Raw genomic sequence first — 22894 nt, 5'->3', positions numbered from 1 at the left:
TCCACTGATCTCCAGTAGCATATTGGGCACCTACTGACCTGGGGAGTTCCTCTTTCAGTATCCTATCATTTTCCCTTTTCATACTGTTCATGGGGTTCTCAAGGCAAGAATACTGAAATGGTTTGCCATTCGCTTCTCCAGTGGACCACAATCACTCCAGATGGTGACTGCAGCCATGAAATTAAAAGATACTTACACCTTGGAAGAAAAGTTATGACCAACCTAGATAGCATATGCAAAAGCACAGATATTACTTTGCCAACAAAGGTCTGTCTAGTCAAGGCTATGGTTTTTTCCAGTGGTCATGTATGGATGTGAGAGTTGGACTGTGAAGAAAGCTGAGTGCCAAAGAACTGATGCTTTTGAACTGTGGTGTTGGAGAAGACTCTTGAGAGTCCCTTGGACTGCAAGGAGATCCAACCAGTCCATTCTGAAGGAGATCAGCCCTGGGATTTCTTTGGAAGGAATGATGCTAAAGCTGAAACTCCAGTACTTTGGCCACCTCACGTGAAGAGTTGATTCATTGGAAGAGACTCTGATGCTGGGAGGGATTGGGGGTGTGAAGAAAAGGGGACGACAGAGGATGAGATGGCTGGATGGCATCACTGACTTGATGGATGTGGGTTTGAGTGAACTCCGGGAGTTGGTGATGGACAGGGAGGCCTGGCATGCTGCGATTCATGGGGTTGCAAAGAGTCAGACATGACTGAATGATTGAACTGAACTGAGAGGGTTTCTTGAAACATATCATTGGGCCCCCAATTTAGTTTCTTCTTCAACAATCTTGAAGCAGTGACTGAGGAAGTGTGTTAATACTAAGTTCTGAAGCAAAGCTGATGTCACTAATCTGGGGGCCATATTTTGAAACCAGTGATCTGCTTGCTATTTTGAAATATTAGCTTAAATTTGGGAACAACCTGACCTCATAGCATAGTCTCAGCCAAGCCTGTCCTTTCCTGGTCCTTCCTTTACGCTGAGGTTGTGGGTATGTGGGAAGATAACTCTCTGAACCTCACCCATGTCCTTGAAGTGACTTCCAGCAGCTTGCTGGAATATCCTAGAAATATCTGGGTTTTCAAGGCAAGTGACAGTTGTGGGTCCCAATATAGGAAAACAATGCATGCCCTGGAGAACAATTTAGTGATAGAAGAATATGACATATTTCTTGACACGGAAGACCTCGTAGGTGGCCTTACTGTTTTGAACCTGAACTTTCATACAACAATGCCTGGACTTCCTCCTCACTGCCCTATCACACAGGACAGTGTCTCTTTGCTTCAGGAAAGAACTAGAGTATCTTGGGATATGGTTTTCATTAAAATTTTATTTGAATTTTACTCATTTATAGAGGTATATATGCTGCTGCTGCTAAGTCGCTTCAGTTGTGTCCAACTCTGTGCAACCCCATAGATGGCAGCCCACCAGGTTCCCCCATCCCTGGGATTCTCCAGGCAAGAACACTGGAGTGGGTTGCCATTTCCTTCTCCAATGCAGGAAAGTGAAAAGTGAAAGGGAAGTCACTCAGTCGTGTCCAACTCTTCGCGACCGCGTGGACTGCAGCCTACCAGGCTCCTCCATCCATGGGATTTTCCAAGCAAGAGTGGTCGCCTATAGAGATATGCTTTTTCTTATATGATGTTTCAACTTCCTCTCCAAGGTATAAAACTACATTCCATGCATGTATTTATTTTGTTGACAATCTCTTATAAGAAGGCCTGTTTGAGTGTGTAAGCTGAGACTTATTTCTTCCAATCTAAGTGGCCATGTTCTCCCTGTATTTCCATGAACAAGTTAAACAAATAAGGGGAAATTGAGGAAATAAGGCATTGAGGTCTGATATTAGAGCAGACTGAAGGCCTTGCTAATCTCATTCTTCAAACTCACCTTTCTTAATTAATACCTGGAATTTCAGTTTTCAATTTATAGCTTCTATTGACATGTGACAATAAAGCCTAACCTAATGTGTGACACGTATAAGGTATTCAATATGTGACTGAATAATATATAAATGAGTACATTTATTTATTCTAAACCTTCAGTTCAAGAGAAATTGTCTGGTGTTCTTAGCTAGCTGGCACCTAAAGCCGGTTTCACTCACATGTCAGTGTGATGAAGACTCTGATAACCAATTTTAATTTTCAACAGTTCTGTGAGGGGGATTCAAAGTAGGAGAAGTGGAAAAGACAGGGACACAAAAGGCACATTTTCAGAACTCAGAGTTTGCCCTCAGCCTCCAGTGGTCTACACCCATCCATCATGATTCTACTCTGGTTTCTGCTTCCTCTGACTTGAACCTGTGTCTGTGCTAGTTAGTCCTCCAGCTCCTGTCTAAAGTTTCTGAGAATATGGTCAATAAAACACTGATCAAATGGTAACTAGAATTTTGTTGTTTTTGTGTTGTTGTTTAGTTGATAAGTTGTGTCCAAATATTTTGTGACCCCATGGGCTATAGCCTGCCAGGCTCCTCTCTCCGTGGGATTTTGCAGGCAAGAATACGGGAGTGGGCTGCCATTTCCTTCTCCAGGGGATCTTCCTGACCCAGGAACCTGGGTCCCCTGCCTTGTAGACAGATTCTTTACTGCTGAGTCACTGGGGAAGTCCAAATAGAAATTACATATGTAAAATTCATAGTACAATAGCTGATCCACAAATAGGCACTCAGTATACACTTGATTAATTTGGAATTGTCACTGTCCTCCTTGGATTATTGCTAGTATGTTTTTCCCTAGCTCTGTATTTGTTAACAGTCCGAGTTCTAATCCATTAATAATTTGGGATCTACTCTGGAGAAGTTCTCAGAATTGAGCATGGGGTTCAATTCAGAAAATGGGGGTCCTTAATAAGTCCTGAATATTCACTGGAAGCACTGATGCTGAAGTTGAAGGTCCAATATTTTGGCCACCTGATGTGAAGAAATGACTCATTGGAAAAGACCCTGATGCTGGAAGAGATTGAAGGCAGGAGCAGAAGGAGATGACAGAGGATGAGATGGGTGGATGGCATCACCGATGCAATGGACATGAATTTGAGCAAACTCCGGGAGTTGGTGATAGACAGGGAAGCCTGGTGTGCTGCAGTCCATGGGGTCACCAAGAGTCAAACACAACTGAGCGACTGAACTGAGCGGAACTGGAGAAATTCTCAGAGTTGAGCCTGAAAATGGTGGATCAGTTGAGGTGTGGACATAACGTAATGAAGACTAACAAACTTCTCCACACAGAGAGGTGCCAATTTTCACTGATCAACAAATGAAAAGCTGACAAAGGTTCTGCACTCTGCTCATTGAGAGGGTGTGGGACTGTGGGTGTGGGATTCCTTCCTCATCTTTAGGAAACTTAAGTGGGCAGATGGTCTTATTATTAAGTGCTAAATAAAACAACTTTTAGGCACCTTCTCAGCTTTCCATTGTGGCTCAGCTGGTAAAGAATCTGCCTGCCATGGAGGAGACCTGGGTTCCATCCCTGGGTAGGGAAGATCCCCTGGAGAAGGGAAAGGCTACCCACTCCTGTATTCTGGCCTGGAGAATCCCATGGACTGTATAGTCCATGAGGTTGCAAAGAGTCGGACACAACTGCAGGACTCACTTCACTTCACAGCTTTCCCCACCCCTACTCCTATCAATCTCGGAAGTTCAAGTCTCACTAAAACACATTACTTTAAAAAGCAAGCAAGTTAATTTCATTCTCCTCTTTTCCCGTCCTATGTTATGCAAGTTGTCTCACTTAAATGTTCCTATATTACAGTCAACTTTATTTTTCTGTCAAATGGATCGTGCACAGACCATAGTCTCTCTTTGATATTCTTAGTTTACTGGTAGTAGTTCAGCTTTTCCTTATCAGACAACTTTTCACAACATAAACATACCCACTTCAATTTTATTGTTTTCTCCTCTATTTGCTAAAAGTCTCTCCTAGTTAGCACTGTATATTTTCATTCTCCTTATTTTTTTACTCATTAACTTTTTTATTCTCACCCTCATTATTGCAATCATAATTTGAACAATGGGCTAATCATAGTTTGAAATTTTAAAGTATTAGTAGTGATACACCTTTGTTGAAGCAAGGACATCATACAATTTGAAGTGGCAATTAGGAATAATTAAGATCTTCTGCCGATAATATATAAATCCTGAAAATACTCAAAATTCCTTTTCAAAATATCTACAAAATCTCTACCTAGCTTTTCATTCTTCTCTAATTTAAAAGACTTGCCTCAGTATTAGCTTAAAATATACATAGCAAACATATGGTTTCAATTTTAGCATTTTTCTTCATTGTAAAGGTGTTGCATTTTATTCTATACTATTTTATTTTATATTGTTTCATTTTGAACATACAGCCTAATGAGTTAATTAACATTGGCAATACTCTCCTAGACATCTCAATCACTATGATACTGTCCAAATGGAGAAATATAAAAGATTTTTAAACAACTGATTTATAGAGAAATTCTCAGAAAATAATCTGTTGATAGTTGTATTCTGCTGAGTAGATAAAGTTAATTTCCTTTGTATTTCTTTTGCCATGATTTGATTGCTAAAAGATTTGTTTCCTCAAAAATAAGATTACATTGTATATTATAGATATATTAAATTATTTTTGAACAAGGTGAGTATTAGAAAATACAGTAAAAGCAAATAAATTATTGAGCAGAAAATTCCTTTTGACTTCTTAGTTCCAGAAGATAAACTTAGGGTTGGAATTTCTTTTGCAGCTAGAAATAGGGAAGACAAATTCAGCATTGGTAATGGATATACAAATGTACAGAGGAAAATTAAAGGTAGGTTTTGAAATCTTTGGGCTCCTCTGATGGCTCAAACAGTAAAGAATCTGCCTGCAATGCCGAAGACCTGGGCTCCTTGGGTCAGGAAGATCCCCTGGAGAACTGAATGGCTACTACTGAGTGACTAACATTTCATTTTTTTTGTTGTTTTTTAAATCTTTGTGGGGCAAGCTAACTCAGGATTAAAAACTATGGCACCTGTGTCCAAAAAAAAAGTCCTCAAAATATCTGCATAAATATCATTTACCAAATAGTTTGCATCCCTTCAGCTTAAACATGGCCGCAGAACTAATTTTGTACAATAAAGTCTAAACAAAAGAGATGAGAAGATGGTGTCACTTCTGAGTGGAAGATTTTAGAGTTAGTGAGCAGTTTAATACATTCTCTTTTCCTCACTTTAGGTGAATGGTAACTTTTTTTAAACTTTTTTGCTATGGTCCTGGAGAAGAGCCTCTAGCTGACCTATGTTGTATAATTTGTCAAGAAGAAAATCAACTTTGATTGTTCCATGCCCTTAAGATTTGGAGGTGTGTTTGTTACACAATGGAACAGAGTCCATCTTGGCTAGCAAAAACGTTCATTAAAAATATAGATTTCTGGACCATATTAAACAACTTGAGTTAGAATCAACAGCAAGTGAAGTCTAGAATTCTTAATTTTTAGAAAGATCTTCAAATGCTAAACTTCTTACATATTTAGAGCTAATGGTGTATAGAAATATTAGTTATAGGAAATGTACATCAAGTCCAGATTATCAAAGATCTTAAATGCTAGATTCAGGACTTTGGTTTCTGTCCTGAGAACAGAAGGAAAACCTTATGTAATTGAGCAAAAGGAATGTAAAAACACAAGTAAACAATAATAACACCACAATTTGAAGCGATTGCCACAACTCAGGATAAAACATCACTCAGGTAGACATTTTGACTCCTGGACTTGATTATGACCTTTTGAATTCAGAAGAATGGCCTTTGAGGTATGCATGCATGACAGAGGGGTGTGAGGTAGGGGGTTTGACTGAAACGCTATGGTATGAATTGTAAAAAAACACAAAAAACTCACATAAGGAAATCTGCTATTAAAAATTGCTTAAATAAACAATCACTAGAATTTGGGACATTAGATACTCAGAGGCTATGGGTTAATTTATTTGGGGCTTTGTACTTAGGCTGAAGACTACATTCCCTTATGATAATAGAGATCAAGTTGTTGAGATATAAAGGCATAGATAAATGTCTGGATAGGCTTCCTCAGTGACTTAGCAGTAAAGAATCCACCTGCAATGCAGGAATTGCAGGAGGCACAGGTTAGATCCTTGGGTCAGGAAGATCCTCTGAAATAGGGCATAATAACCCACTCCAGTATTTTTGTCTGTAAAAATATCCTCTATCCATGGATAGAGGAACCTGGTGGGTTACAGTCCATAGTGTCACAAATAGTTGAACACTACTGAAGTGACTTATCACATGCATGCAGATGGATGGGTGGATAAATAGATAGATATCAGATCAGATCAGATCAGTCGCTCAGTCATGTCCGACACTTTGCTACTCCATGAATCACAGCACGCCAGGCCTCCCTGTCCATCACCAACTCCCAGAGTTCACTCAGACTCACGTCCATCGAGTCAGTGATGCCATCCAGCCATCTCATCCTCTGTCGTCCTCCTGCCCCCAGTCCTCCCAGTTCAGAGTCTTTTCCAATGAGTCAACTCTTCGCATGAGGTGGCCAAAGTACTGGAGTTTCAGCTTTAGCATCATTCCTTCCAAAGAAATCCCAGGCCTGATCTCCTTCAGAATGGACTGGTTGGATCTCCTTGCAGTCCAAGGGACTCTCAAGAGTCTTCTCCAACACCACAGTTCAAAAGCGTCAATTCTTCGACACTCAGCCTTCTTCACAGTCCAACTCTCGTATCCATACATGACCACAGGAAAAACCATAGCCTTGACTAGATGAACCTTTCTTGGCAAAGTAATGTCTCTGCTTTTGAATATGCTATCTAGGTTGGTCATAACTTTCCTTCCAAGGAGTAAGCGTCTGTTAACTTCATGGCTGCAGTCACCATCTGTAGTGATTTTGGAGCCCAGAAAAATAAAGTCTGACACTGTTTCCACTGTTTCCCCATCTATTTCCTATGAAGTGGTGGGACCGGATGCCATGATCTTCGTTTTCTGAATGTTGAGCTTTAAGCCAACTTTTTCACTCTCCACTTTCACCTTCATCAAGAAGCTTTTTAGTTCCTCTTCACTTTCTGCCATAAGGGTGGTGTCATCTGCATATCTGAGGTTATTGATATTTCTCCCAGCAGTCTTGATTCCAGCTTGTGTTTCTTCCAGTCCAGCGTTTCTCATGGTTTACTCTGCATGTAAGTTAAATAAACAGGGTGACAATATACAGCCTTGACGAACTCCTTTTCCTATTTGGAACCAGTCTGTTGTTCCATGTCCAGTTCTAACAGTTGCTTCCTGACCTGCATACAAATTTCTCAAGAGGCAGATCAGGTGTTCTGGTATTCCCATCTCTTTCAGAATTTTCCACAGTTGATTGTGATCCACATAGTCAAAGGCTTTGGCATAGTCAGTAAAGCAGAAATAGATGTTTTTCTGGAATTCTCTTGCTTTTTCCATGATCCAGCAGATGTTGGCAATTTGATCTGTGGTTCCTCTGCCTTTTCTAAAACCAGCTTGAACATCAGGAAGTTCATGGTTCACATACTGCTGAATCCTGGCTTGGAGAATTTTGAGCATTACTTTACTAGTGTGTGACATAGATAGATATAGACAGATAGAAAACAGATCTTGGTTTATATATTTTCCAAGTATGTAAAGTGAAATTAATGTAAATTAATTATATCTACTATGCAGACAATACTTATGTATAGTTTGTAGCAAATCACTTATTTCTTTCTAAACTTTCCTCTTTGAAACTATGTTTATGTTTGGGTGGAGCCATAGCCTAATCTCTATCTCATCTCTACCATATTAGCATTTAACCTGAGTTTTACCAATGAGAGTGTCTCGTTTCCTTTCCACAATAGTCAGTTCAGATTAGTCATAGACCTCATGTGGGGCTCTGTGAGTCATCCTCATGACTTTACTAAAACCATCAAGAGGAACTCTTATCACTACAGAGTTAGTGATGTACTTCCCCTTCCTCCTAATGGAGTTTCTTTTTTTTTTTCTTCGCTGCAGTACATCAAGGCTGTATATTGTAACCCTGCTTATTTAAATTCTATGCAGAGTACATCATGAGAAACATTGGGCTGGAAGAAGCACAAGCTGGAATCAAGATTGCCGGGAGAAATATCAATAACCTCAGATATGCAGATGACACCACCCTTATGGCAGAAATTGAAGAGGAACTCAAAAGCCTCTTGATGAAAGTGAAAGAGGAGAGTGAAAAAGTTGGCTTAAAGCTCAACATTCAGAAAACAAAGATCATGGCATCTGGTCCCATCACTTCATGGGAAATAGATGGGGAAACAATGGAAACAGTGGCTGACTTTATTTTTGAGGGGGGGGGGGGGCTCCAAAATCACTGCAGATGGTGATTACAGCCATGAAATTAAAAGATGCTTACTCCTTGGAAGGAAAGTTATGACCAACCTAGATAGCATATTGAAAAGCAGAGACATTACTTTGCCAACAAAGGTCCGTCTAATCAAGGCTATGGTTTTTCCAGTGGTCATGTATGGATGTCAGAGTTGGACTGTGTAAAAAGCTGAGCACCAAAGAATTGATGCTTTTGAACTGCGGTGTTGGAGAAGACTCTTGAGAGTCCCTTGGACTGCAAGGAGATCCAACCAGTCCATCCTAAAGGAGATCAGTCTTGAGTGTTCTTTGGAAGGACTGATGCTAAAGCTGAAACTCCAGTACTTTGGCCACCTCATGCGAAGAGTTAACTCATTGGAAAAGACTCTGATGCTGGGAGGGATTGGGGGCACGAGGAGAAGGGGACGACAGAGGATGAGATGGCTGGATGGCATCACCGACTCAATGGACATGGGTTTGAGTGAACTCCAGGAGTTGATGGACAGGGAGGCCTGACGTGCTGCAATTTATGGGGTCGAAAAGAGTCAGACATGACTGAGCGACTGAACCGAACTGAACTCAAACACTTTTTGTCCCCCAGAAAAACAGCAAATATGACATAAAAGAAATTCATTGCATCTTTTCATGTACCTATCGACCATTCATATGTCTTCTTTGAAGAAATGTCTATTTAGGTCTTCTGCCCATTTTTTGATTGTGTTGTTTGTTTTGATGCTGTTAGGCATCATAAGCTATTTGTAAATTTTGAAGACTAATCACCTTGTCCATCACATTGTTAGCAAAAACTTCAATGCATGTATCAAACTCTAAGTTTGGAGAAATGTTTGAACCTCACATTTCATCAGGTGTTTATTTGCAACACCTTAAAATACCCTAATAGAAATTGATTTAAAGTGACAGAGACTATGGTATTATATCTCTGTGGGTATATAATATCTACTTCTACAGACACAACCTAGGATGCTACCATCATCTTTGCCATCATATATAAAATGTGCCTAAGAGTGAAGATCACACAGAAGCAAGAGACTGAATCTCAATGATATCTTTGGCATACTGAGATTATATCTGCTATTGAATGCTCAGGTTCATGAAATAATTCATTCTTCCTTTTTTCCCCACTCTTAGCCAGTTGACATTGTATTGTCACTTGCTAACATACCAGTGTAACCCCATTCACTAGCTGGGTAACCTTGAGCAAATTACTTACCTTTCTGAGTCTCAGATTTCTCACCTATAGAAACATAGTGTTTTGGTAACACTTAAAAGAGAAAATCCATGCAAATAAGTTAACATACTGCCTTACTTAATTTATAATAGTTTTTATCATTATTAGTGGCAATTATTAGTCATTTAGCAAGACAAATCTTAGAAAAAGTTATAACATGCCAAATGCAGTTTAGGAATATCCACTGTTTGCTTTCTATATGGTGACAATCACTCTCTAAGTAACTATGCATACAGATGATAAATATCTGACTAAAATATTATTATTATTATTATTAATCTATCCTTTAGGTCTACAAGAGCTAGTTATCATTCCTGGGATATTCCTTTTGGTTAAAGATGCTTTTGTTTTCTTGAGACATCAATGTTTTTCCATATCACTGAAGTCTGAAGTGCAAGGAAAAAAAAGTTTATTTTGTTTGGCTTCTCACTGCAGTAAAATATAATTTAGCTGAAATAATGTGATTCAATTGCTCATAAGTAAGCTGCAGCTTAAACAATGACAGTTGGACATTTGTTGTTGAGGCTCCTGTTTCAGAGGCAAGCTTTCTTATTGACTCATTTTTGACATATTTTCTACAGATTAAGAGTTTGAAGAAAGGAGCCAAGGAAAAACTACCAGAGTGCTAACCTGAATTCCTATGACATGCCTACTCTTAAGTTCTGATCTCCTTTTCACATACTTAATTTACTGACACCAACTATAATGTGTGTGTGTGTTTGTATCATTTATTTTTCAGTTATCTAGATCCTAGAATCAAATATCTTGACCAGCACAAATTCCAATTAAGTCTGATTATGTTTCTTTGGAAGAGTTAATTAAATTATTTCTTTTAGTGTTCTGGAAGGAAAATGCCAAGCCTTGTGGATTGTAAATGACCTTTAGAACACTTAGAAATTTGCATACATGTGACACACCAGTTTACTGACATTCCTATCCCAGCTCTTGGAGACAGAGAAAGAGTAAGTGGTTTTCACTTGAGTGACACTTCTGAGAAAAGATCATTTTCATCATCACCAGCCTCCTTGTGTAAACCCATCTCTGTGTGTTTAAATGTCCTGATAATCTTGTCATTTAATAGCTGTTTTTCTGGCATGGTTATAAAAGTCAAATTGAGAGCCTTGTTAGATAGCATCTTCCTAGGAAAAAATAAAGACAAAAACAAAAAAAAAAAAACAAAACCCTATACACCAAAGTACGTAAACAGGGATTAAGAACTAGCTGTCTAAGGTATTCTTGCCTGAAGAATGGACAGAGGAGCCTGGAGGGCTGCAATCTATGGGGTCACAAAGAGTCAGATACGACTGAGTGAACTAACTGAGTGCGTGATCTAAGGTAGACACTGGTTCAGTTTCTTATTGATGTTGTCTGTTGGTGTATTTGGTAGTTGGCAGTGGGTGAGATTTTACTTCCTTAAGAAAATGCTGGTCTTTAAACGTGAGAGAACTGAACATGTTACCAAGGAGGCAGAGAGAGGACCATCCCTTTGGTCTTCAATCCACTTCAGTTTGCTCTGACTGTGGCTTCTGCTCTTGGCCCTTTCAGACTTTTGCCAAGACAAAGCTTAAATCCATTTTGTTCTAGTCCCTCAGAATTCAACTCTTTTCTAAGTGAAATCTAACTAGCATTACGAATTAATACTTTCTGATGAAGTAATTTTAAAAATTCAGATAATAATAGATGCCAATAATCTGCTCACTTTTCAGAGTCTAGGCAGATTTTATCTTTAACTAGTCAATATAAAGGGGTTCCCCTCGCCTCCTCTGAACTGTTATAAGGTTTATTATGTTCTGTCTCTCAGATGCTGCTTTGTATTTTTCCTTAATATTTTCTTGAAGAAATATACTGTCACCATTTTGAGTCATATCAGAAACTATACTGTCAAAAAATGTTTGTCCTTTGGACAATTATACAATTATTGTTAATGATGCTGCTATAGTTCAGAATCCTGTTTCAACTCTTTTGAAATTTTCTTCAAAGCCTTTTTTGTAGCACTTTTTAAAAAGGCCTTAATAGTGATAAATAGTCATCTCTTGCAGATAGATTCAATTTTTGGAAGTAGCTAAAAGTCACTCAGAGTCAAGACTAGTGAATAAGATGAGTGATCAAACTGAAAAATGGGATTTTGGAATAAAAACAAATTTTGACTATAACCTAATAAGACTTGTATTCTTGTGTCATAAATTGATGGTAAGAAGAATTCCTAAACAGAGGTCTGAAACTGAACCATAGGTGTCTTCTTTAAATTGTTGTCCAGCCTTTGATGATGACTAGGTGTTTACTTGATGCAGAACTTGAAATAGAAATTGGAACATAAAACTTCCATTTTATAGATGAGAAAACTGAGATTCTGGAAGGTGGGTTTATTTGTCCAAGTTCATCAGGCTAAGAAAACCATGTTTTCTTCAATAATGGAATAAAGTATATTTTTAAGTGTAATAGTCACTTCAGTGTATTGATTACATTAGAAGAGATTTATGTGTTTCAGTAAATCAGATAGAACTTTTATAATTAATGAGAATGGTAAGACTTTGTTTGAGATGTAATTTGAAGAGCTCTAAAACCATTCTGTGCTTACAAATCATGGAGCTGGCATCTAGCTCCAATTGTCATTTGAGTAGAAAAATCTCATCTAAACTCAGCAAACCTCAAGAAGACACCATGGAGTTTATTTGGCTCAGTTATTCATGAAAGTGTTGATTACTGCAGTACTGAGGATCACACTAATATTTGATTTATTTTTATCTTTCTAGGAATGGATAACTCTATATATTGAGATATCCAATTGCAGCTCCACTTATTAAAATTTTCTTATTTTAAGCTGGAATTGCTGTATTGTCCAGATATTGCTTCTAGTTCTGACTGCTCTGTGACCACAAGATATATTCAGAATAAATCTAATTACTCTCCTATGTATTTGAAAAAAAATCATCAAAAAATACCTTCTCTTCTTGAAGTTAAATAATCCAAATATCCTTCGTATTAAGTAATTTCAAAAACTCATCCCCATAAGTGACTTTTATGATTTGAAATTCTTTTAGGAATTTGATACATTAAACTTGTTTTGTCCCTCCTCAAAGCCAAAAGATTGTCATTTTGTCTCTTTAAATGTGAGATCCTGAAATATGCAAACCTTAAGAGCACTTAGGCTGCCCTAAAATGAAACTGAACTGGAAATTTCTTTCAAAGGGGACTGGATCCTCTATTGGTGATGAGGTTTCCAAAACAACCTAACTAGAGTCTTTTTGAGAAATTTGCTTCATATTTCATGGTTTTGTGGTTGATAATATGAAGACCAACCAAATCCTGACTTTGACCTTTATTTCATAATATTTTCTTTGGATTTGTATTGCCTCTTTACTCAAATACTTTATATTATTTTCTAAAGACTTCATGTTTCTAAAAGTTTTTCATTTACAATTTTATTGGATTTTATTGCCTTAAAAAAGTCAAGCATTACTATCTTTTCTTTTGTTTATAAAATATACAGGCATTGTAAAAGTGGAAGCCAGATATTAGGGGTTGAATATTGTATATTATTATGTATGCTATTTAGTAGATATTACTTTTTAAAATAAAGCAACAGGAGAGTCCTTTTTAAATGTTGTTTTCTAAACTTTATTTTGATACTAGGAATCTCTAAGTAGAATAAAGTTATGAAGAACCTGATTTGAAAAAAGCTATTCTAAAAGCTATTTTAGCTGTACTATATAGTTTTATATGTACTATATAGCTCTATATATGGACATTTACACTTGGACTGTAAACATGGACATCACCAGATGGTCAATAGAATCAGATTGATTATGTTCATTACAGTTGAAGATGGAGAAGATTTATACAGTCAGCAAAAGCAAGACTTGGAGCTGACTGTGACTCAGATCATGAGTTCCTCATTGCAGAATTCTGGCTAACATTGAAGAAAGAAGAGAAAGTCACTAGGCCATTCAGGTATGACATAAGCCAATTCCCTTATGATTATACAATGAAGGTGACAAATGTGACCTTTGTCACAATCAGGGACTAGATCTAGTAGACAGAGTGCCTGAAGCACTATAGAGAGAAGTTCGTAAAACTTTACAGAAGGCAATGACCAAAATCATCCCAAAGAAAAAATTCAAGAAGGCAAAATGGTTGTCTCAGGAGGCTGTATAAATAGCTAAAGAAAGAAGAAAACTGAAAGGCAAGAGGGAAAGGGAAAGATATACCCAACTGAATGCAGTTTCAGAGCATTGGCAAGGAGAGGCAAGAAGGCTTTCTTAAATGAAGAGTGCAAAGGAATAGAGGAAAACAACAAAATGAGAAAAACTAAAGATCTCTTCAAGAGAACTGGAGATATCAAGGGAATATATCATGCAAGGATGAGCATGATAAAGGACAGAAATAGTGAGGACCTAACAGAAGCAGAAGACATTAAGAAGAGGAGGCAAGAATACAAACAAATATTCAAAGAGGTCTCAATGACCCAGATAACCACGATGGTGAGGTCATTCACAAAGAATGGGGCATCCTGGAGTGTGAAGTCAAGTGGGCCCTAGGAAATATTATTATGGACAAAGCTAGTGGAAGTGATGGAATTCCACTAGAGTTATTTCAAATCCTAAAAGAAGATGCTATTAATGTGCTGCACTCAATATGTTAGCAAATTTGGAAAACTCAGAAGTGGTCACAGGGCAGGAAATGATCAGCTTTCATTTCAATCCCAAAGAAAGGTAATGCCAAAGAATGTTCAAACTACCACAATTGTTTTCCTTTCACATGCTAGCAAGGTTGTGCTTGAAATCCTCCAAATTAAGCCTCAGCAGTACATGATCCAAGAACTTTTAGATGTGCAAGTTTGGTCCGAAGTGGCAGAGGAACCAGAGATCAAATTGCCAACGTTTGTTAGATAATGGAGAAAGCAAGGGAATTCCAGAAAAACTTCTACTGCTGCTTCATTGACTGTGTATGCTAAAGAATTTCTGAGGAAAATTCTTAAAGAGATGGGAATACCAGACCACCTTACCAGCCTCCTAAGAAACCTGTATACAGGCCAAGAAACAACAGTTAGAACCAGACATGGAACGATGGGCTGGTTCCAAACGTCAAGGCTCTATACTGTCACCCTGCTTATTTAACTTATATGAAAAGTACATTGTTCATCATGAAAAATTTCAGGCTGGAAGACTCGCAGCTGGAATCAAGATTGCTGGGAGAAATATCAATAATGTCATATGAAGATGATACAACTCTAATGGCAGAAAGCAAAGAGAGTGAAAGAGAGTGACAAAGTTGGTTTAAAACTCAACAGTCAAAAAACTAAGATCATGACATCTGGTCCCATCACTTCATGGCAAATAGAAGGGGGAGATTTGGAAGTAGTGACAGACTTTATTTTCTTGGGCTTCAAAATTACTGCAGTTGGTGACTACAGCCATGAAAGTAAAAGATGCTTGCTGCTTGGAAGGAAAGTTATGACAAATGTAGACAGCATATTAAAAAGCAGGGACATAATTTTGCCAACAAAGGTCCATACAGCCAAAGTTATGGTTTTCTCAGTAGTCATGTGTGAATGTGAAAGTTGGACCATACAGAAGTCTGAGCACTGAAGAATGGATACTTTCAAGTTGTAGTGCTGGAGAAGATTCTTGAGAACCCCTTGGACAGCAAGATCAAATCAGTCAATCCTAAAGGAAATCAACCCTGACTATTCATTGGAAGGACTGATACTGAAGATGAAGCTCCAATACTTTGGTTGCCTGATGTGAAGAGACAACTCACTGAAAAATATCCCAATGCTGGGAAAGATTGAAGGCAAAAGGAGAAGAGGGCAGCAGAGAATACCATGTTAAGATAGCACCAACAACGCAATGGACATGAATTTGAACAAACCCTGGGAGATGGTAGAAAACAGAGGAGCTTGGTGTGTGGTTCATGGTGTTGCAAACAGATGGACATGACATAGTAACAGAATAACATGTTTATAGCAAAATAACTCTTTCTATTGTTGAGTGCTCTGAAGTTTTAAAGTTATCTTTCCTACAAATCAACCTAGATAAAGTTACTTAGACTTTGTGGACTGCAGTTCAGTTCAGTCAGTCAGTTCAGTCTCTCAGTCATGTCCGACTCTTTGCGACCCCATGGACTGCAGCACGCCAGGCCTCCCTATCGCCCACTCCCAGAGTTTACTCAAACTCATGTCCATTGAGTCAGTGATGCCATCCAGCCAGCTCATCCTCTGTCATCCCCTTCTCCTCCCACCTTCAATTTTCCTCAGGATCAGGGTCTTTTCAAATTAGTCAGTTCTTCACATCAGGTGGACAAATTATTGGGAATTTCAGCTTCAGCATCAGTCCGTCCAGTGAATATTCAGGACTGATTTCCTTTAGGATGGACTGGTTGGATCTCCTTGCAGTCCAAGAGACTCTCAGGAGTCTTTTCCAACACCACAGTTCAAAAGCATCAATTCTTTGGCACTCAGCTTTCTTTATAGTCCAACTATCACATCCATACATGACTACTGTAAAAACCATAGCCTTGACAAGATGGACCTTAGTTGGCAGTTACCTCACCTATAAAAGGAGGGTTTTAAAATTAGCTGTTTCGGCCTCTATTTGTATGGAGCAATGTTTTGTACCCTGCAGATAACTGGAGATATTTTTTTCAAAGGCACAACTTTACATATTTCCACAAAGTCATCCCTTTAAAACATAAATCTTTGCACAAAATGGTCTTAAAATATTTCACAGGAATTGAAGCTTCAAATTCCTTTGCACTAGTTAAGTGTTATATGTTTTCTATGCTCCAGATACTATTGCAGATCTGGACATACATCATGACATACATACACAAGAGGTGCCTACTGCCCCCACGGATCTTTTATTTTCATAAGTCACACTGTATCCATTGTGTAGGTCAGTGACATTTGCTATAATGTAAATAAAAGAGCACCACATGACCCAAAGGAATGGGGATAAACATTTTTATTGCAGAGAAAGAAGACTTCATGGCAACCCACTCCAGTATTCTTGCCTGGAGAATCTCCTTGGACAAAGGAGCTGCAGTCCATGGAGTCACAAATAGTTGGCTGTGACTGAGCAAATAAGTACAAAAAGACTTCTCTGAATTGTGACTTTTGATCTGAAACATAAATTGTAAGAAAGAGCAAGCAATTCTAAGGTTTGGAAAAAATAAAGTTAAATATATAATACTTTAAAAATGCAAAGAGATAAGAAAAATTATTTAGCTTATTTATTTTATTTATCATCCAATTGCCTTTCATCTGAATACTAGCTCCCTATATTTATTTCTAAGAACATACTGAATAGGAAGAAAAGGAAGGTATCCATGTCTAGTCATGCATCCTAAAATTTAAAGTATTGAAGAGTGCTGTGTTGTTGATAATTTTTCTATCTCCTCTCTAATGTAAAAAGGTTCCAAACAGTATCTGGCTAAAGAGATGAAGTTTCATTTTCTTTTCCTATCTTTGTAGAGTGTGCATTCCTATGAATATTCCTAGCATTTAGCAAAACCACAAAGTGTATATTTGTCCATGGTATCTCTTAATCTTACAATTATTTATGATTTCACCAAATTGTACAATTGCTTCCTGTTATTTAAGCCTGTGATGATTATGTTTATGCATCAGCTTATTTGAGTGACAGTATCCAGATATGTGGTCAAACATCTTTCTAGATATTTCTGTGAGGGTGTTTTTTTATATCTAATTTGTATTTAAATCAGTAGACTTTGAGTAAAGCAGATTGTTCTCCATAATGTGGGTGGGCTTCACTCAATCAACTGAAGGCCTAAAAAAAGAAAAGACCACTTTGAGCAAGAGGAAATTCTCCAGCAGGCTACTTTTTGGATTTTATCTGTGACATTGGCTCTTCCTGATGCTACAGATGACTGCCTTTGGACTTAAACTGAAACTCTTTCTTGACTGTCCAGTCTGACAAACTCCTCCATCAGATTTTGAACTCACTTAGCTTCTACAATTGCATGAGCCAGTTTCTTAAAATGAACCAATTCTATTGATTCTGTTTCTCTGGCAAACCCTGATTAATAAAGAGCTGTTCAAACATTAGGGGCTTCCCAGGTGGCTCAGATAGTAAAGAATCTTCCTAAAATGGGGAAGATCTGGGTTTGATTCCTGGGTCAAAGAAGATCTCCTGGAGAAGAGAAAGGCTACCTACTCTAATATTCTTGCCTGGAGAATTCTATGGATAAAGCTTAATGCCTTGGGCTACAGTCCATGGAGTCCCAAACAGTTGGATGTGATTAAACAACTAACACTTTCATTCATTCAGACATCAGGGCCCAACCCAAGCTTCTTCTCCAAAACCGAGCCTCTTATCCTCATTTGTTCTTTCTATTGATTCAAGGTAGTCCACATTTGGATAAACTCTTGAAATAAACCTTAAAGTTTTACCATTCTCAACAGTGTTTTTATGAACTCCTTGGAAGGAAGGTCTAATCCTTGTAGAAAAGTCACATATCAATGATGGGCCAATGGTGCCCATATTCTATGGTCATTTTGTTTTTCTTGGTTTGGTTTTGATTCTAAATATACTTTGCTATCTTAGCAAAGTAAGTGAAGTCGCTCAGTCGTATCTGACTCTTTGCAACCCCATAGACTGTAGCCTACAAGGCTCCTCTGTCCATGGGATTTTCCAGGCAATAGTACTGGAATGGGTTGCCATTTCCTTCTCCAGGGGATCTTCCCAACCCAGGGCTCAAACCTGGTCTCCTGCATTGTAGACAGACACTTTACTGTCTGAGCCACAAGACTGAGAAGAAGATACAGAGATTTCCCTTCTGCCTCCTGTCCCACACTTGCATGACTTTCCCCATTATCAGCATCCCCCACAGAGAGGTACCTTTGTTATAACTGGTATACTACATTGACATATCATCATTACCCCAGACTCTAATTTACCCTTAGGGTTCACTCTTGGTGTTTTACATTCTGTACGGGTTTAGATAAATGCATCAGTTCAGTCACTCAGTGGTGTCTGACTGTTTGTGACCCCATGGACTGCAACACACCAGTCTTCCCTGTCCATCACCAACTTCCAGAGCTTGCTCAAACTCATGTCCATTGAGTCAGTGATGACATCCAACCATCTCATCCTCTGTCATCCCCTTCTCCTCCTGCCTTCAATCTTTCCCAGCATCAATGTCTTTTCCAATGACTCTGATAAATGCATAATGACATGTATTTATCATATAGTATCATACAGAGTGATTTCACTGCAATAAAATTCTTCTGGGCTTTACCTATTCATCCCCCTGCCCCAAACCCCTAGCAAGCATTGATGTTTTTACTAGCTCCATAGTTTTGTTGTTGTTGTTGTTGTTGTTTTCCCAGAATGTCATTTAGTTGAATTCATATAACATGCAATCTTTCCAGATGGGCTTCTTTCACTTAGTAATATTCATCTAAGTTCCTTCTGTGTCTTTTCATGGTTTGATAACTCTTTTCCATTTGTCACTGAGTAATATTCCATTTCCTGAATATGCCACAATTTATTTATCCATTACTTCTACTGAGGAACATTTTAGTGGCTTCCAAGTTTTGGGCACTATGAATAAAGATGTTGTAAATCTCTGTGTGCAGGGTTTATGTGAGCATAAGTTTTCAACTCATTTGGGTAAATACTAAGAAGCATTGCTTAATCATATAGCACAGGTATGTTTAGTTTTGTATGAAACTGACAAACTCTCTTCCAAACTGGCTATTCCAATTTGCATTCCTTGGAGCAAGAAATTACATTTCCTGTTGACACACATCCTTGCCAATATTTGGTGTTTTCTGCATTCTGGATTTTGTCCATTGTCTTAGGTGCTTAGCGGCATCTCACTACTGATGACATGTGGAGCATATTTTCATAAGCTTACTTGTCATTTTGTACATTATTTTGTAAAGTATCTGCTATTGTCTTTGATCTACTTATTGGATTGCTTATTTTCTTACTGTTGAGTTTTTATAGTTCTTTTTATTTTGGATAATAATCTTTTATCAGCTATGTCTTTTGGAAATAGATATAGTTCCCAGGCAATGTTTTGCTTTTTCATTCTTTGACAGTATCTTTTGCAGAATAGAAATTTTTAATTTTAATGACGTGCAGCTTATTAATTTTTTGCTTCATTTTTTTTTAGTTTTTTTATCTAAAAGTCATCACCAAATTCAAGGTTGTCTAGAGTTTCTCCTTTGTTATATTCTATGCTACCTATAAATTTTATGATTCTGCATTTTACATTGAGATCTTTGATACATTTTGAGTTAAGTTTTGTGAAGGACATTAGAGTCTGTGTTTAGATTTTTTTTTAAATATGTGGCTGTCTAGATGTTCCAGCTCCATTTGCTGAGAAGACTATCTTCTCCATCATTTATCTGTCAAAGTTTATTTGACTATATCTATGTGTCTGTTTCTGGACCCTCTGTTCTTTCTGTTGATCTATTTGTCTGCTCGTTCACTAATACCATACTGTCTTGAGTACTGTACCTTTATAGTAAGTTTTTAACTCAAGTTGTATTAGTCCACCGATTTTGTCCTTGTCTTTCAATACTGAGTTGGCCAAAGTTTGCTTTTTAATTATACCTTATAGGCCAAAGTTTAGCAAACTGAAGCCAGGTTGACTATAACATTTTTAGGAATAAAACAAAATGACTACAAATAAAAGTACAACACTCTTACAAATTTAGGAAAATATGTTTAAATGAGACTTAATATTATATAAATCTAGATATATATTTAATGCCTGACAAATTTGGCCTATGCACTTTTTTTATTTGGTTGCATTAATTAAAAAAAAAAAAAAGAATAGGGGTTGAAAGTTTCTCTCTGTGGGAAGAGGGGAAGCAGAGACCTTCGGATACCTCAAGGAACTGAGAGTCATAGGACATGAATTATTTGCTCAAGATAACTCAGTTGAGGCAATGCCAGAGCCAGAAATCAAGTGTTCAGCTGCCCTCTCTTACTGTTTAGAATTCTTATCATTTCCCATGGAAAGCACTGGACATCTTGTTGTTATGAAAGCAACATAAAAAAACAGCTTAAAATATGTTTAATCAGATGGCAAAGCATTTTAAAGAAATGTTTCCTGAAAAAGTAGAGCAGAATGCAGTCTGTGCTGTTTCCAGACTAGCAAACACATATACATCTTTCAGGGCATATATTAAGAACCTGGTGGCTTTGGGTGGTAAGAGTGCCAAAGGCATTTGATGAGCAATTCCCTATAACTGACCTCATCTCCTAAAAGAGAATCCGCTCACTTCTCCAACCAGCCTTGATGATATGCCTGCACTATCTACTCCATCTGCATGCAAGTTTTCAAAAAGACCAAGTGAAGACACTGCTTCATGTGGAAACACTGCTTCAGTTCAGTTCAGTTCAGTTCAGTTGCTCAGTCATGTCCGATTCTTTGTGACCCCATGAATTGCAGCACACCAGGCCTCCCTGTCCATCACCAGCTCCCAGAGTTCACCCAGACTCACGTCCATTGAGTCAGTGATGCCATCCAGCCATCTCATCCTCTGTCGTCCCCTTCTCCTCCTGCCCCCAATCCCTCCCAGCATTAGAGTCTTTTCCAATGAGTCAGCTCTTCACGCGAGGTGGCCAAAGTACTGGAGTTTCAGCTTTAGCATCATTCCTTCCAAAGAAATCCCAGGCCTGATCTCCTTCAGAATGGACTGCTTGGATCTCTTTGCAGTCCAAGGGACTCTCAAGAGTCTTCTACAACACCACAGTTCAAAAGCATCAATTCTTTGGCGCTCAGCCTTCTTCACAGTCCAACTCTCACATCCATACATGACCACAGGAAAAACCATAGCCTTGACTAGATGAACCTTTCTTGGCAAAGTAATGTCTCTGCTTTTGAATATGCTATCTAGGTTGGTCATAACTTTCCTTCCAAGGAGTAAGGGTCTTTTAATTTCATGGCTGCAGTCACCATCTGCAGTGATTTTGGAGCCCCCCAAAATAAAGTCTGACACTGTTTCCACTGTTTCCCCATCTATTTCCCATGAAGTGATGGGACCAGATGCCATGATCTTCATTTTCTGAATGTTGAGCTTTAAGCCAACTTTTTCACTCTCCACTTTCACTTTCATCAAGAGGCTTTTTAAGGTAAGGAGCAGCGGCTGCACTTTGCTGGAGCAGCAGTGAAGAGATACCCCACGCCCAAGGTAAGAGAAACCCAAGTAAGACGGTAGGTGTTGCAAGAGGGCATCAGAAGGCAGACACACTGAAACCATACTCACAGAAAACTAGTTAATCTAATCACACTAGGACCACAGCCTTGTCTAACTCATTGAAACTAAGCCATGCCCGTGGGGCAACCCAAGATGGGAGGGTCATGGTGGAGAGGTCTGACAGAATGTGGTCCACTGGAGAAGGGAATGGCAAACCACTTCAGTATTCTTGCCTTGAGAACCCCATGAACAGTATGAAAAGGCAAAATGATAGGATTCTGAAAGAGGAACTCCCCAGGTCAGTAGGTGCCCAATATGCTACTGGAAATCAGTGGAGAAATAACCTCAGAAAGAATGAAGGAAACATTGCTTAGGTACATCCTATTTGTTTCCTTAAGGATAAGTGTTGAATGTGAGACTGTATAATATTCAGAATCTTGCAAATGGGCTTAACTGAGTAGAGAAGGCATTTTTCTCCCTAGAGAGGGGGAACTAAAGATAAAAAGTGCAAACTGTACTCTGGAGAAAATTCTATCCAGTTATATACCAATTTGTGTTACTGAATCATAAAACTATAGAAAGCAAAGAGATTTTCCACCTCAGCCCCATCACATCATGGTAATAATTAGTACCACATATGAAATACACAAAATGTGCTTTTTCCTGCACCGAATTTTACATTATCTGATGTAGTCTTAGTGAAGCTGCTCAGTCGTGTCTGACTCTTGTGACCCCATGGTCTGTAGCCTACCAGGCTCCTTTGTCCATGGGATTTTCCAGGCAAGAATACTGGAGTAGGTTGCTATTTCCTTCTCCAGGGGATCTTCCTGACCCAGGGATCGAACCCGAGTCTCCAGCATTGTAGGCAGACTCTTTTACCGCCTGAGCCACAGGGAAGTCACGTAGTCTTAATACCTTAAGAAACTGGAATTCTTATTTTATTTATCTAGTCTAATTTCCCAACTTGCTGCTAATCATCTTTTCCTTTGACTGCTGATAAAGATTTCTTCCATAAATGTTCAGTACCTGGTATATGATAGGTACTCCAAATCTAATGGATGAATCACTAGCCTTTGATTTGGTGATATCAACATGTTTATTGAATTATTAAATATTTGATTTGGACAACAAAAATGTCAGATTCTCTTTATGGTTTAA

Source organism: Bos mutus, chromosome 24 (genome assembly GCF_027580195.1).
Source record: "Bos mutus isolate GX-2022 chromosome 24, NWIPB_WYAK_1.1, whole genome shotgun sequence".
Taxonomy (NCBI): Eukaryota; Metazoa; Chordata; class Mammalia; order Artiodactyla; family Bovidae; genus Bos; species Bos mutus.
Note: the sequence above shows the minus strand (reverse complement) of the source record.